Consider the following 14844-nt stretch of genomic DNA (forward strand, 5'->3'; position numbering starts at 1 on the left):
TGAGCTGTGTTGTTTTGTGTCTTTGTAGATCAAATCTATATCGGAATCAATAATTTTCCATCGATTTTAACCATTTGCCTAGAACTCTCAATGCAAAGTCCAATGAAAAAATTAAATCAGCTTAACTCAGCGTAATAGAATTGTTAACAATGTGCAAAATACTGCTGAACAAATTGTGATCTTGATAAATGTTGCAATTTTAGAATGTCAAAAGCAATAGAAAATTCATTATTACTTTTCATAAGTTTTGTTTCAATATTTGAGTTCCACTCTTAAGCACCAATCTTTTTTTGTTCTGTAGAATGATTTAAATATGAATTATATTCTTTATCTGTTTGCCATTTCCGAGAACTCTTACATCTGATTTGTCGATATATAATGCTTTTTCTTCATCACGGGTTTGCTATAGAATCCACTAAATTCGAGTTGATTTTGGTAAAGATATAGTATAGAGCTTGTTAATTTTTGTGGGACCTTTTGTTTGTTTTGCAAACACCTACACAAACTGGTTCAATGTTTAGAGAAAAGGAACCTTTGCTGGCTTTCTTCTAGATTAACTCCATTCATTGTACTTTTGTAACTACATTTTGTGGCTGAAATTCATTAAAAATAAATCCCAGAAGCTGAAAATCTAAACATGAAAGTAGAAATTGTTGAAAACACCTAGCAGGGCTAAGTGAATCTGCAGAAACAGAAACCGTTAACATTTCGGATTCGTATTGAGGTTGATGTCCGCTGGGTAAATGCAGTTTCAATACCAACTGACATCTATTTGAGCGATCGCGTTTGCCTATGAATGAAGTTTGTTGGTTGCCCTTTGTCTTCGTAAATTTCAAAACAAGTCATATTTGTTAAACGGTTCCCATATACGACATCCTGCAAGCTATGAGTAATTTAAATGTTAATAAAGTTAAATCTAAGTCATTTTGTTGACTCGTGATTTCCAGTTGACGCAGATCTCAAAGCTAGACATGCGTGCTCAGTTTGCCTACCAGTATCTCGTTAAACAAAAGCGTGTGCAAGGGAACTAAAAAGCAAAGAATGCGCAAAATTTTAAATGACCAGTTTCTGAAACATATTTTCTAGTTAATATTGGAATATTGATTATAATATTCAAAAAGCGATTTGCTTTACATAATCAATTCTTAAAAATGTTGCTGACAAATGAAATATGGTCATCGTATCTTCCCTTCAATTGTTTCAAAGAGGTTGCGCGCGAACAACAAAAAACTTCAGACAACTGGCACTTACAGCCCCGATGGATTCATCTCAGATAGCCTTTCCTACGGTGAGCAAATGGAATAATGGAATCATAGAACATCACACTGCTTATCACTGGTCGTGGACCCACGATGTTCTGCCGACCTTTTAACCTACTCTTAAGATTCTAACCCTTCCCTCCTACATACAACTCCATTTTTCTCTCATCCATGTGCCTATATACAGTTAGAGTTTCTCAAATGTTCCTAATGTATCTACCTCAACCACCATTCCTGGCGGTACGTTTCCCCAAACCCACCACTCGCAGTGCAAAAACAATTCCCTCTGACACTCCCCATACTTTCCTCCAATCACTTTAAAATTAAGCCCCCCTCGTATTAGCATAATTTGAAACTGCATTCATCTTGCTTGCCTTCATTGACAAGAAGTTAAGTACATCTCGTCGCTGAGATTGAATGTCGGGGACTTCAAGAAAGATGAGTTGCTAACTGTTCCTTTTCGGTGGGACAACCCTTATAATAAATGCTGCGGGTAATTGTGATATGCAATTCTGTAGGGTAATTTTAAAAGGATTTTTAATGTGTGTTATGTTTCAAGCGTTAACCACCTCAGCGGCGAAAGGTATCTGATTAATTGCATCATGCTAGAGTAGTTCGTTTGCAGTTCAATTCTGGCACCAAGTGGTTATGGATTTAAACTGTGCGCAATCGACCTTTACAAAAACACAAGTACGAACAGTGATCGAGCGCACTGAAAATTCATAATAAGTTGACTCAGATGTTTTCAATATTACCATCGGATACTTCTGAGAGCCGTTCATGGACCTTAAACAATACACTCTATTTCCAATTAAACAAAATAGGGATTAAAAAAACATATCTGCTCTGTTACGCATTTGCAGCTCAGGTCAAAAATCTTTCACCAAAACTCTCTTCTCGGCTGTGGCCTGGCCTGCTGGAAATTTATTTATTGATTTATCTATTTATCTATTCATTTGTTTATCTATCTATCTAGCTAGCTAGCTGTTTACTTCTTTATGTATTTATTTATTTATTCGTTCATTCATTCATTCACTTTGACATACAACGCGGAATAGACCGTCCGGCCATTCGAACTGCGCCACCCAGCAATTTCCGTTTTAAACACAGTCTAACCAAACACGGGACAATTTACATCGACCAATTAACCTACTAACCGGTACGTCTTTGAACTTTGGGAGGAAACCTGAGCACCTGGGGAAAATCCACACATTCCACAGCTTGAACGTACAGACACCCTACAGATGACGTCGGAATTGAACTCCGATCTCCAACGCTCCACGCTGTAATAGCACGACGCTAACATTTCCAGAATATATGATAATAATGACAATGACTGCAGTTGTGACAAAACAAGGTTGAATAGCAAAGTCGGTGGACTAACGGCTTAATACAAAACTATCATCTGGAAAACAGCGTCCTCTTCCTCTACCGAGAAACCTGCTCGTTATAATAATTGCGATTCCACTGAATTCTATTATTCAGATATTATTTACCAGCAAATGCAGATTTACCAGCAAGTACCAAACTCCTTCCATTTTGTATTTCAGTGTTATATTGACTATCCTGTTGTTCATACTATTTATTAGAAATTACTATAAATTGAATAATTGCACTTTTAGACAGAGACCTAACGTAGATTTTTACTCCTCATGAATATGAAGGATGTAAGTAAGTAATAAAGTCAATTCAATTCAATTCAAAATACAAATTAATAAATGCTATTTTTGGCTTCTTTTATTTCTAATTTTAAAATGTCAGATTACAGAACTTCACAAAAGCAGTCCATAATTTTCAAAACTTGTACAAAATATAAAATGCACCTTCCACTTACAAAATGATCACAATATTAATCTTAATTTGTAATTGAAGGTAAATTGATCCTTCAGTCTGTCTGATCGATTATTAAAATATTGTTACGCAAAAAAAATCCTGGACAGGTACATGGAACTTAGAAAAATAGAGGGCTATGGGTAACTCCAGGTAATTTCTAAGGTGAGGCCAGGTTCAGCACTGTCATGGTCCACTCCATAAAGTCCGCATTCTGGTTCATGGTTCGGGCCATTGATCCTTGTTCCAGGTTTTCCTGTTTCCTCCGTTGTTCCATTGAGTGCCTTAATTGAGGCACCTGATTCTCATTTTGGTCTGGCACATAAATTCCTCTGCAAACCAGGGATTGTTTGCTGGACTGTTCCCTTTCCTTCCCTTCTGAACCTCTGCCTGCAACCTCGTCTGTAGCCCCATCAAGTTCAACCGCCAGAGTGAGACCAGAGCCTTGCCTTGCCTTGCCTTGCCATGCCAAGACAAGGAACTATCTATCATTGAGTTTGGAACTGTCTCTTTGTGTCCTCATGTTTAGTGTCTGTGTTCTGTGTACGAGTCCTGGCCTTACGTCCTGTGCTCCCCAAAGAGGGTTCCCAGCTCTGTGATCTGTGTTCCTGTGCTCCAGTCCAAGGCTCTGTGTTCCTGTGCTCCAGTCCAGGCACCGTGCTCCAGCCCTGTCTAAGTCTGAGCTTCGTGTCCTCATCCAGTTCTGGTGCCTCTTCCAGCCCAGGAGTACCTCGCCCAGCCCGGTGCTCGAGGTTCCTCATCCTGTGCTGGAGATTCCTCATCTGAATACTCGGCAGTTTACCTCGGCAGTCATCCCGACCCTGTGTCCCAGGAAGGGTCCCGGCCCTGTGCTCCTAGGAGGAGCCCCGGCTCTGTACCCGAGGAGCCCCGGCTCTGTACCCGAGGAGCCCCGGCTCTGTACCCAAGAGCCGAACCAAGCTGAGTCCAAGAGCCGAGCCAAACCTAGTCCAGGAGTACCTCGCCCAGCCTGGTGCTGGAGATTCCTCATCCTGTGCTGTAGCCACATCCTGTCCTTGCCAAGCTCCTAGTCCTGAGTCCTTGCCAAGATCCGGGTTCCAGGTTCTGGTTCTGAGTCAACACCTAGATTCCGGGTCCTTGTCCAGACTCTGGTTTCAGAGTTCCGAGTTCCTAGTCCGGGCTTCTTGCTCCTCGTTCCAGGTCCGGGTCCCGTGCTTCTAGTCCAAGTCCTAACCCAGGCCCTGAATCCTAGTCTTGTCAATGTCCAGCATTGTTTCTTCCCTTGCTTCCTTGACAAACCTAGTCCTGTTCTTAGTACTTCAGTGTCTGTGTCTTGCATTTGGGTCCACTCTAAATGTCCCCTTATGACAGGCACAGCTTTGTGGGCTGAAGGGCCTGTATTGTGCAGGAGGTTTTCTATGTTTCTATGTTTTAACATGGTCATACTTTAACTTGGTAATGCAAGAAATGTTTCATTTGGCAGATCTAGTTAATTTACCAGCCTTTTGGAGCATTGTGAAGCTGGGTACTGTGTCTATTTCTCATCAGTTTTAGAAAGACACAAAGAAAATAGTTAATTTAATGAAGTCAGTAATTACTGTATCTATGATCTAGTGGAACATATATATTACCTATTCTGTTGTTACCTTACCTCCATGAAATAGAGACCAATGAGACGTTGGAACTGTTTCCAGTAAGGTTTATTTCTTAATTATAACGTTGAATTTCAAAGGGAAATTATTAACAAACCATTGTGGACAAATTTACCATTTGCATCCTCCAATACTGGTAAAGATTGAATTGTCCCCAAAAACTCAAGTCCAATAGTATATCTTTCTAGAATTACTTCCGCGATTCAAGGGGAACTGAATCAATTTGGAAAATTGTGGGAGTGGTTCTGAAACTCCAAAAATGGGCATGAATAGGTTAAATTGTCAGAAGTGACAAATTCAACACTCAACTCACTTCCAGCATGCTCAGTACTAGATGTGATCTGGTGAGATTTATCTTCCTTTGGAGATTAAGTAGTAAATTGAAGCGATTAATGTTAACAGATATTGCCACCGCAATTGGAATTTAAGGATTCCGGTGTGGGTTTTGCAAAATTCCCTGCTAAAACAGAGGAACAATTTTTCCAACCCACAGGCTGAGTGGATAACATTAGGGATCACAAAAAGAATAAAGACGGTTTCTTCATTTTTTTGTGTGTTTATCTGGAGACTACCTTGTCCACTTCCAAGGTTTTCATGCATAAAACATCAGGATGGACTAGGAAGCAAAATTGCAACATTGAAGCTCCACCAAGGCTGTATATATTTAAAATTTATAATGAAAAGTGGAATGAAGTGGAAATACTTGGAAGATTAGGCAGCAGTTGCAGAGAGAGAAAAAAAAGTTAACCTTTTAGGACAACTACTGCGTATGGAAATCATTCCTAAGTCATTTAGCTTTCCAATGTTAATTTGAATTAATATGGCTTGTACCAGTTGCAACATATAAGTAGTAGTTCAAAGTAAATTTATTATCAAAGCACTTATATGCTACAGTACACTACCTTGAGTTTCATTTTCTTGCAGGCATTTACAGGAGAAACAGAAATACAATAGATTTTGAAAAATTATACTTAAAAACTGACAAACAACCAATGTGCAAAAGAAGACAAACTGTGCAAATAAAAAATAATACAGAGAACACGAGTTATAAAGAGTCCTGAAAGTGATCCTGTGTGTTGTTGAACCACTTCAGAGTAGTGGCGATTGAAGTTAGCCGTGCAGGTTTAGCAACGTGATGGTTGCAGGGCAATAACTGTTCCTGAACCTGGTGTTGCGGGACCTAAAGATTCTGTACCTCTTGCCAGATTGTAGAGATGAGAAGATGGCATATCCTGAATGGTGGATGTCTTTGATGATGGATGTTGCTTTCTTGTGGCATCACTCCATGTACTAAATGTAATCAATGGTGGGGAGGACTTGGCCGGTGATGGAGTGTTTATTCTGTCAGTAGGCAGATGCTGTTCCATTCTGTCATTGGTTAATTATGAGTGATATGTTTTTGTTCTGCATTGCCTCTTCCTCTGATATTATCTGCAACCTTAGAGGTACATTTCCAGAAGGGAAAAAGATAAAAATAAAGTAAAAATTCCCTGGATGAATCAAGGAGATGATGAATAGAGAACAGTGTATCTCACATTCCAGGTGAAAAAATGCAGTTAGAAACAGGCTAATTATTGTATGCTGGAAGGCAATTCAAAAGGAAAATAGAGTGGCAAATTGGTTTATTACTGTTACATACTGTATGTTGAGGTACATTGAAAAACATGTCATACCTCCAGATCAATTCATTACAATAGTGCACTGAAATAGAACAAGACAAAACAATAAAAGGGTGCAGAACAGGGAAAATGAAGTGCAATCAGATCTTGCAAGGTTATGATGAGTTAGATAGTGTGTAAAGAGACGATGTTATCATACTAATGAATTGTGATGTGCTGAGCTAAGCAACTCTCTGCAGTTTGTTGTGGTCATGGACAAAACAGTTACCATACTAGCCGATATTCATCCTGAAAAGATATTTTATATGGTGCCTCATTCAAAATTGGTGAGGGTCAAAGGGGCACACCTAATTTCTTTAGCCTCCTGAGGATGTAGGGTTGCTGGTGAGATTTCTTGGCCATGACATCATATAATTGGACCAGGAGAGACTATTGGTGATGTTCACTTCTAGGAACTTGAAACTCTCAACCTGCTCAACCTCAGCATCGTTGATGTAAACAGGAGCAAGTACATCACCACACCACCCACTTCTGAAGTCAACTGCCAGCTCTTTTGTTTTGCTGACTTTGAAGAAAAGGTTGTTGTCATGACACCACGTCACTACTGCCTTCCAGTATTCCGATTCATCATTACCTAAGATATAACCTATTATGATGGTATCATCTGTAAACTTGTGGATGGAATTAAGAGTAGAATCTGGCCATGCAGTTATGAGTATAGAGCTGCAAGAAAAAGTTTGTAAACCCTTTGCAATTACCTGGTTTTCAGCATTTTTCACCTAAATCACAATAATGGACAAATACAATCTGCCTAAACTAATAACACACAAACAGTTGTACTTCTTCTCATCATTACTGAATACACCATTTAAACAATCAGTCTATATAGGACCCTAGTCAGAGCCCACTAGGACTACTGTGCTCAGTTCTGGTCACCTCACCACAGGAAGGATGTGGAAACTATAGAAAGGGTGCAGAGGAGATTTACAGGGATGTTGCCCAGATTGGGGATCATGCCTTATGAGAATAGGTTGAGTGAACTTGGCCTTTTCTCCTTGGAGCGACGGAGGATAAGAGGAGACCTGATAGAGGTATATAAGATGATGAGAGGCATTGATCATGTGGATAGTCAGAGGCTTTTTCCCAGGGCTGAAATGGCTGACATGAGAGTTTTATGGTGCCTGGAAGTAGGTACAGAGGAGATGTCAGGGTTAAGTTTTTTTTATGCAGAGAGTGGTGAGTGCGTGGAATGGGCTGCCAGCAATGGTGGTGGAGGCAGGTAGAAAAAGGTCTTTTAAGAGACTCTTGGATAGGTACATGTAGTTTAGAAGAATAGAGGGCTATGGTAATCCTAGGTAATTTCTAAAGTAAGTACATGTTCGGCATAGCAGTGTGGGCCGAAAGGCCTGTATTGTGCTCTAGATTTTCTATGTTTCTATGTTTCTAGGTTCAAAATAAGTATGTGAACCTCTGGGGTAATGCTTTCTACAAAAGCTATTTGGAGTCAGGTGAGATTGGAGGTGTGGGTTGAAAATGTGCCTTACCCTTTAAAAAATATACACACAAAGTCAGGTTACTGACAGAGCCTGTGCTTCTCAAGAAAGATTTCTTCGCGTGCACCATGCTTTGTTCACAACAACTTTCAGAGATCATTAGAAGAATTGTAGGGATGCATGAAGCTGGAAAAGGCAACAAAAGCATTTCTAAGGGCTGGAGTTTTCATTAGTCCATAGTAAGAGAAATTGTCTCCAAATGGAGGAAATTAAGTAATTTTGCTACTCTCCCCGGGAGTATTGCCCAGCAAAGATCACACCAAGATCACAATGTGCAATGCTGAAGGAGGTGAAGAAGAACCCAGGGGTAACAGCAAAAGATGTGCAGAAAACATCCAGAACTTGCTAAAGTTTCTGTTCATGTGTTCACTATAAGAAAAAAAACACTGAACAAGAATGGTGTTCAGGGAAGTACACCATGAAGGAAACCACAGCTCTCCAAAAAAAAACATTGCTGCATGTCTAAAGTTTGCAAAGACCACCCGGATGTCCCACAATGCTTCTGGGACAATATTCTGTGGCCAGATGAGACAATAGTTGAACTTTTTGGCAGAAATGCACACTGCTATGTTTGGAGGGAAAAGAGCACTGCACACCAATACCAAACCTCAGTCCAGCTGTGAAGCATGGTGAAAGGAGCATCACGGTTTTGCGCTGCTTTGCTGCCTCAGGGCCAGGACAGCTTCCAATCATTGAGGGAGCAATGAATTCAAAATTGCATGAAGATATCTTACAGGAGAATATCAGGGTAGTGGTCCGTCACCTGAAACTTAATAGAAGTTAGCTAATACAACACAACAATGATCCAAAACACAAGAGTAAATCAATGACAAAATGGTTTAAAGAGAAGAAATTCATCTTTTGAAATGGCCAAGTCAGAGTCCAGATCTTGCCCCAACTGAGATCCTCTGCCATGATCTGAAGAGGGCTGTTCATCCAAGACATCTCAGAAATATTAGAAATATCTCAGAATGGTCTAAAATTTTTCCAAACGATGTGCAGGACTGAACAACAGTTAATAGAAATGTTTGGTTGAAGTTATTGCTGTACAAGGGGGTCACAACAGTTACTGAAAGCAAAGGTTCACAATCTTTTTCCAAATATACATGTAATATTGGATCATTTTTCTCAATAAGTGAATGAACAAGTATAATGTTTTTGTGTTATTTATTTAATTGGGTTCTCTTTATCTAGTTTTAGGACATACGTGAAGATCTGATCACATTTTAGGTTACATTTATGCAGAAATAGAGAATATTCACAAGCTTTCGAGCACATAGGGTAGGAGGTGGAGGTCACAGTCTCGTGGCGCACCAGTGCTAAGAATAATCATGGCAGACCTGTTGCTGCCTATCCTTCCTGATTGCAGTCTGTTGGTCCAGTTGCAAAGAGACGTGTTGAGTCCCATGTTTGGGTGTTCGGAGATGTGTTTATTTGGAATTATAGTATTAAAGGCAGAGTTGTAGTCAATATACAACAACCTAACATCAATGCTGTTACTGTCCAAATACTCCAGAGATGAGCATAGGGACAGTGAGATGGGTGAATTATCAATAGGCAAATTAATAATAATAATATCAACTTATTTATGCGTCACTTTTTATACAAATGATATAGTTCAAAGTGCTTTACAATGGGATAAAGTGCAATCTTGAAAATTAAAAGCAAGGTTAAATGAACAGGTTTTTGGTGTTTAAATGTATCAACTGGATCGGCATCCTTTGTAGATTTAAGTATTGAGTTTCACAGTTTCGTAGTTCAAAAAAACTTACCTGCCAATTACCTTTTGAGAAAAATTATTTAAATTTAAGAGTCCAGCAGAAGAAAACCTGAAACCTAAAGCAGGATATAAACCAAAAGTGATTCTTTGATGCACTCCAGTCCCAGACAATTGTGATCTTTAAAAACAAGTAAGAGAACTTTAAAATCATTTCTAGAATATTGTTCTCATTCAGAATGTTGTTGAGTCAGATGAAAATGTCTTTCTCAAGAATCTTACCCAGAAAGGGAAGATTTGATATAGGCCTGCAGTTAGCTAGGTTTGGCTTTTTAAGTAGGGGTTTGACAGCTGCAGTTTTGAAGGCATCTGGGAAACTTCACTTTCAAGGGATGTGGTAATATTTTTTTCTAACAGTATTGAAAACTCTTATGAAAAGATTCCTTAAAAGATGTGGTAGGGACAGGGTCAATACAGCAAGTAAACGGTTCACTCTTTGTTACAATCTTATATACACGTTTGTAGTTCTGAATTGGGAATACTTGTAAATTTTGACATGGTTGCCATCTTTTTACGAGTTTGGCTATAAAGGTTACCAGTATCTATAGCTATACTCTTCCTATTGAAAGTAATTTTATTTAAAAAAAATATTGTGATTCCTCACATCTTATGGCAGATGTATGAGTGAGGATATTATAGGTTACTGCAGGGCTCAACAGTTGGTTTATAGTTGAGAACAACATTCTTGAATTGCCACTATTCTCTGTAATAATCTTGGGAAAATGGGCTCTTATTGCAGAGCGTATAGCAGCATTAAAGAAAGGTAGTTTTTCCTTGAAAATATTAATGTGGTCTTCCAGCATAGTGTTCCTCCATTTTCTCTCAGCCACTCTGCATGATCTCTTGAGCTCATAGACAGAATTGTTTAACCATGGTCATGTTTCACTAAGTGATTTCTTTATAACCTAAGTGGGGTCACTGTGTTTAACATGCTGTCTTTGTCAAGTTGTTGATGAAAGAATCAACCATTTCATATACTGAGCAGCTTATGTCACATGAGTCAGATAAACTATCCAAGTCAGAGAATTTAATTTGTGTTGCAGCAACAAGAAATTGTTTTTAACTGTGATTTCTTCCGTCATAGATCAAGGTTGTCGGTAAAGCTGAAGTTAATGTGCGCCATGACTATCCTCTTGAAGCACTTCATGACGGTGGATGTCAGAGCCACCAGCAATACTCATTAAAACAGATTATCTTGTTGGTCTTTGATACCAGGATAATAGTATTCTTCGCAATGCAGGTGGAATCTCAGATTGAAGCAGGGAGGGGTTAAAAATGTCTGCAATTAACCCTGCCAGCTGATCTGAACATCTAAGGACACAACCAAGGACTCAATATGGACCAGTTGCTTTTTATGGGTTCACTGTCCAGAAGACTAATCTTACATCTACAGAGATGACTGTGGGTTCAAGCGCGTTGGAGGCTGTTGGTTGGTGGTGACATTCCAATCCATGTCTGTTCAAAACATGCATAGAATGCTTAAGCTCATCAAGAAGAGATACAGTGTTGTCAGTGATGCTGTCTAACTTCATTTTGTAGCTCATTATAGCATATAGGCCCTACCACAAATGATGGCCGACCTGTGATTCTATCTTGTCTCTCGGCTTCTCTTGTAGCTGTACAGAAGTCATATTTTGATTTCCTGTAAAGGTCAGGGTCACCTGATTTGAACATCTTCATATTCTGGTACATGATTCCAGCCAAAGTGAGCTCTTGCATAGGCTACTGAGTTCTGCACAAGTGCAGGAGGCAGCACTGAATGTCATTGATGTACCAGAGAAAGAGTTAGGGTGTGTTGGAATAAGCTTGGAACAAGAACTGTTCCACTTGGTCAACAAAGCCATGGGCCCCTGCATAACTGAACCTTTGCAAGGGCCTGCGGCTACTCCGTTGATCAGCAGAAGGTGAGAGGAAAGTGGGGGAGAATCAAAAGAGACATTGTTGAGGAGAAGGGAAAATTCTTCCAAGCAGTTGAGAGCGTTAGTGAAAGGAAACATATGGAGACATACGAGAAACAAATGATGGTAAGACCTTCCTGATGGGTGACAGGTGTATAGGAACTTGATGTCCATGGTAAAGATGAGCCGGTTGGGACCAGGTAATTGGAAGTTTTTGGAATGATGAAGGCTTCAGTATGTCCTAGATATAAATGGGTAGGTATGGAGCAAGGTAGAATGGAGTCTAGGTATGAAGAAATAATTCAGCGGGGCTAGGTTAGGCAAAACAATGATCCTACCACAACAATCCTGTTTATGTATCTTTACTAAAAGTTAGAAGCAGGCAGTGTGGGTTTGGAGGACTGTGACATTGGAGACGGTGGAGTAGAGAGATCCTGACATGACGAATCTGTAATATTGGTGTCCTGGTGTTCATCAGAGGAGTCATGGTGCAGAGAAAGGTAGAAAGAGCTGTCAATAAGCTAGTGTACAGTCTCTGCAAGGTAGGGGTCTATGCGCCAGACTACCAAGGCACATCTTGTCTGCAGGTTTGATGATAGTCAGAAGTAAGCAGAGATTATGCATTCAGAGAAGATGAGATTGGATTTGGGCAGGGGAATGGAGAAGTCGGGATGGTCAATGTCATATCAGCAATTGGAAATGGAGTGGGTGAATGTCAGGTATGACACAGAGGTGTCCAGTGTACGGTTGGGATGGAGTTTCAGTATGATCATTAATTGTCCATTCATCCCCTATGTTTCTGCCTGCCTTCCATGTCAGACAAATCAAAGGGGTGGACATTGGCAATGGCATGAGCCCCAGCTGTGCCTATCATTCTACTGGCGAAGTGAAACAATCCTTGTGCCATGCCTATGATGATGCTTCCTGTGGTAATGCAGCATTCGTCGATTTCACCACCTTCGCTACCAGCTTCGAATTTGTCCTTAAGCTCTTCTGGACCATCTCTGACAACGCGCTTTTTTAAAATCTCACTGTCACCATCTTAGGAGACAGACTTGCCATTAATATCTTACATAAACTCACTACCTCCTACTGCTACTTCCCCCCCCCCCTCATGTAAGGATGGAATTTTTTTTCCAATTTTTCTGATGTACAACATCTATTCTCAAGATGAGGCATTCTGCTCTAGAGCTTCTGAAATGTCTTCCTTCTTCTAAAATTGTTGCTTCCCCTCTACTATAGTTGATGGAGCTATTACACACTTCCTCTGTTTCCTGCTCATCTGTTTTCACCATCAATCTACATCCGGACAAAGTAGCAATAGAGGCAATGCAGTTCTCTTGGTCCTCACCCTTTACTCCACCAGCCCCGCCATCCAATAAATCATCCTTCACTATTTACAGCAGATCCAATGTGATCATGACATCTTTCTCCCTCTCCCATATTCTGCTTTCTCGCTGGTTGGTTCATCCTTTCTCACCATCCCTTCCCATTCGCTGGAGCCTTCTCCTCCTAGCATAGGAGCAATAACTGTAGCTTTATCTTCACCATCACCACCATCCAGGGGCACAAACATTCAAGTGAGACAAATATTCACCTGCACTTCTTCCAAGCTGGTCTACTGCATTTGGTGCTCATTATGTGGCCTCTTCTACAACGGTGAAACTCTTGTTTATACCAGGCAACTATTTTTGCAGAGCACCTGAGCACAGTCTGCTATCTTGAGATTCCAATTGGCTGATATTGTAACACTCCTTGCCGCTCCCACAAAGACATGTCTCATGCATTGTGACGGAGAGAATCTGTTCTCCATCCACGGTCACCTGTTGATTCAGTTTTCTTCTCCTTTTGTTCAACTTTCTCATCCACCCCCTACACCTGGTCCAATCTGTCTATCAGTCCTTCCCTACATGGTTCTACCCTGTAACGAGCAGCTTCTATCCCGCTTCCCCCACACCATTTCCACCCCTTGGTAGTGCCATGTGCTGCCATTCCCTGACAGTGCTTGATGCAAGGAGGGTCTTGACCTGAAAAGTTAACTTAGAACTATTACCCCCACAGATCAGAGTTGCTGACTGATATAATGAGTTCTTCCATTACACTGGGTCTTTTTCAATGTCTAATATTTATTTCTTGGGGATAACTGACTCAAACATATTAAAATGTATCTGACAGTATATAGGCCCTTTTTTCACACATGGAGTTGTTACCATCTGGAATGCACAGACAAAGAGTACTAGAAACAGTTTGAATAATAACTTTCAAATTGAAGTTACATAAACAATATGAAAAATATTGCAGGAATAGAAACATAGAAAACCTACAGCACAATACAGGCCCTTTGGCCCACAAACCTGTGCCGAACATGTCCTTACTTTAGAAATTACCTAGGGTTTCCAATAGCCCTCTATTTTTCTAAGCTCCATGTACTTAACCAGGAGTCTCTTGAAAGACCCTAACATATCCGTCTCCACCACTGTCGCCAGCAGCCCATTCCACGCACTCACCACTGTCTGCATAAAAAACTTACCCCTGACATCTCATAGAACATAGGAAACCTACAGCACAATACAGGCCCTTCGGCCCACAAAGTTGTGCCGGACATGACCCTACCTTAGAAATTACTAGGCTTACCTATAGCCCCCTATTTTACTAAGCTCCATGTACCTATCTAGATGTCTCCTAAAAGACCCTGTCGTATCTGCCTCCACCACGGTTGCCGGCAGCCCATTCCACGCACTCACCACTCTCTGAGTAAAAAACATACCCCTGACATCTCCTCTGTACCTACTCCCCAGCACCTTAAACTTGTGTCCTCTTGTGCCAACCATTTCAGCCCTGGGAAAAAGCCTCTGACTATCCACACCATCAATGCCTCTCATCATTTTATACACATCTATCAGGTCGCATCTCATCCTCTGTCGATCCAAGGAGAAAAGGCCGAGTTCACTCAACCTATTCTCATAAGGCATGCTCCCCAATCCAGAGAACATCCTTGGAAATCTCCTCTGCACCCTTTCTATGACTTCCACATCCTTCCTGTAGTGAGGCAACCAGAACTGAGCACAGTACTCCAAGTGGGGTCTGACCATGGTCCTATATAGCTGCAATATTACCTCTCGGCTCCTAAATTCAGTTCCACAATTGATGAAGGCCAATACACCGTACACCTTCTTAACCACAGAGTCAAACAGCGCAGCTGCTTTGAGTGTCCTATGGACTTGGACCCCCAGATCCCTCTGATCCTCCACACTGCCAAGAGTCTTACCATTAATAC

The sequence above is a fragment of the Mobula hypostoma genome, chromosome 3, assembly GCF_963921235.1.
Source record: "Mobula hypostoma chromosome 3, sMobHyp1.1, whole genome shotgun sequence".
Taxonomy (NCBI): domain Eukaryota; kingdom Metazoa; phylum Chordata; class Chondrichthyes; order Myliobatiformes; family Myliobatidae; genus Mobula; species Mobula hypostoma.